The following is a 3360-nucleotide window of genomic DNA, read 5'->3' on the forward strand; positions in this document are numbered from 1 at the left end:
GATGGCAAGCCGAGCAGAGAGGGCCAAGGGAAGGTAGCCAAGGGAAGGTGTTAGCAGAAGCGCAGGAGGAAGAAAATCGATAGGGATGGCATGTGGAGGGAAGAAGAGATGGAGTTCTCAATTTTATTTTAGGGAAAATTACCAAAATACCCCTCTAATTTGAGGAAATTCCCAAAATACCCCTCAAATTTCAAAAAATTCCCAAAATACCCTTGTATCTATTTTGGTTGGATTGTTCAAGATTTTCTAATCTTCATTCGTTTTTGACAATTGAGATCCATTTTTGAGTGCTCAACAGGTAATTTGTCCCAGTTACCATCGCAAAAAAGGAAATTATGTCTAAAAATAATGCAGCAATTCATCTCCAAAGCCAATGTAACCAACTCAAATTGTAGTTTTAGCATCTTGCACGATAGACAATCACTCTTCTTGTGACGACCTACAAAAAAATTTATTTTTTGAGAAATTTACTCTCACAACCAAGGGTATTTTGGGAATTTTGGAATATTTGAAGGGCATTTTGGGAATTTATGACAAAATATGGGGGGTATTTTGGGAATTTCTTCAAATTAGAGGGGTATTTTGGTAATTTTCCCTTTATTTTATTAACAAGTCATTGACTGCAGATGGGAGGGCGGACAACAGACGCACGCCGAGCAGAGACACACGGAGACAAGGGGAGAGAGCAAGGGCAGGTCCAGGGATGCAAGCCATAGTAGGAGAGGGTGTGGGGAGGCGATAGCCGTCTATGCCTGCTCCATCCCCATTCAGCTCTCGCAAGCAATAGCTACGCTTCTTCTCGTGGGCGGTGTTGTGGGAGCCGCAGACACTACAAGAGGTTGTGTGCTCTTGTGACGCTGTTAGCGACGGAAATACACTGGGTTTTTATAACCCCCGACGTCGCTAAAACCGTCGCTAATAGCGTCGCTACGAGAGCGTCGCTATATGCGACGCTATATGCTGGCATAAATTGAAGAAAACTATTGAATTACCCATCCAACCTCCTCCAAGACCTTGTCCAAGGAATGAATCACCTCCTTATCACCTACCACTTGCTTTCAAGGACATCAAAAGAGTACTTATCTTGGATCTAGAGGGGTTACTTCTCAAGACAATTGAAATGAAACATGGAGATTCTATGCCATCTTGGGCTCAACACATGCGACTTGTGGAGGATAAAGATGAAGTTTATCATGTGGTGCGACCAGACGCACAAAGTTTTTTGGATTTTTGTGCTGAATACTTTGAGCTATGGATATGGAGTTGCTATAACTTAACAAGGGTGCAACGCATCACACAAAAATGTTTTCCTGAGCAGTATACCAAGTTCAAGGTGTTTATGAGTAACAAAAATTGCCAAAATCCAAATATCATGTTAGGATTTACAAGGGTTTATCACAAAAATTTGAGTGATATTTGGAAGATATTTGAGGATTTGGATGCAAACAATACCTTAATTTTTGATGACACTCCATATAGGGTGATGTGGAACATGCCAGGGACATATCTTATATTTCCAAAGATGTGGAGGCAAACTTCCGAGCAACTTCAAAACTTCTTGCAGAGAACCATAATTCCATGGTTGGTAGGATGGTTGTATGCAAGAGATAAGAGAGTCTATACATACAACACAATTGTAAATAAGTATAGTGATTCTGAGACAAATTATGTCCTTGGTGTGTACTTGTCAACACGAAAGCATTGAATCAATATGGCCATAAGATTCTTTTTTTATTCTAGTGTGTATCTTTCAACATTTGTATAATTTGATATAGTCTTTTTTATAAAAAAACAAAGGTGTGTCAATTTTATGAACACTTGAATGAAGTGCACCCTACTCTAAGGGGACTTCAATGTACTATTCGAGTGCATCCTATTGTAAGGAGACTCTGATGTATTGCTAGAGTGCACCCAAATTTTTGGGGACTCATTTTTTATTTGATTGGGACCTATGTTGGGTCATATAGTAAAAGAAATTCATTTTTTGTCAATTCATATCGAGGTTGCATTTATTTGTAACTATGAGAGAATTGATGTTTGATGTCAAAATAAAACTTGTAAGTATGGATCAAAGAATTCATGGACTTTAAATATGTGAGAGGGATCTTTTTCTTGGGCACAAATGTTTGCTTCAAGAATTTTGTCATTACATACTTTATGTGAAAGAGTTTTAGAACCTAAAAGACTTTGAAAACAAAACTATGGAATCTAAGTGCATGTATTCATGAATGGCTTGAAAGTTGATGTATACATGCATGGCGCCTTGATGAAGATTTAGATCTGACAAGATGCAAAGCTAGAATTCTTGGACGTTACCTTTGTCAATTTGGTAATAACATATTTAACTTTCTTTTATTATGGGTGGAAAATATATTATTATGTGCATTTGGAACCTAATTGCTTGACCTTTAAATCAAGATTCCTATGTTATTTTTTCATATACTTTTTTGTAATGAATTAAGATTGTGGATACAAGGTCCACCACTTGTTCAAGCTAGATCTAAGAAAGTATATATACTGAGTCTTCAAACTAGTAAACCAAGGGAAGAGAGAAGCAGGGTCCATCACTTGTCCAAGCTTATCTCTAGACAACATAGAGAGATGTTAGGTCTACTAATTGTCCAATATAGTCATGGATAAATGATAGAAGGTTGATCCACTTGTCCAACCTATCATCTCTAGTAAAATGGGAGGTTTGGTCTTAAGATTCACCATGTAACCAACCTATACTTCATTTTATTATGAAGAGTAGAAAAGAAAAGCTCCACCACTTGTCTAAGGTAGTTCCAAAATCAACATGGAGAGAAGCAAGCTTCACCATTTGTCCAAGATAGGTTCCATTAAAACATGGAAAACCTCATATATGTTGTACATGGAAGCTTTTTTCCAAGGTCCACTACAAGAGGTTGTGTGCTCTTGTGACGCTGTTAGCGACGGAAATACACTGGGTTTTTATAACCCCCGGCGTCGCTAAAACCGTCGCTAATAGCGTCGCTATATGCGACGCTATAGGTGTCGCTATATGCGTCGCTATATAGAGACGCTCATAGCGACGATTATAGCGACGTTTACACAGAAGTCTATAGCGACGCTTATAGCGACGCTCCAGAGCCATAAATAGCGATGGTTATAGCGACGCCCGAGAGAAATTTTTTTTGGTGACAGGGCATTGAATGCCCTGCCACCCATCAACCATATTGTACTTGATTCACTTTTTAAAAAAAGTGCAAGGGTAGATAATAGACCCAAAATAGTCACCCACAAGACGCATTGTTTGCAAAATTGACAAGCGTAAAATTGACAATTGTACACATCATAGGCAAAATGAATTGATTGGCAAATGTAATAATGACAATTGTA

Source organism: Adiantum capillus-veneris, chromosome 19, assembly GCF_014529385.1.
Source record: "Adiantum capillus-veneris isolate H3 chromosome 19, ASM1452938v2, whole genome shotgun sequence".
In the NCBI taxonomy this organism is placed as follows: Eukaryota; Viridiplantae; Streptophyta; class Polypodiopsida; order Polypodiales; family Pteridaceae; genus Adiantum; species Adiantum capillus-veneris.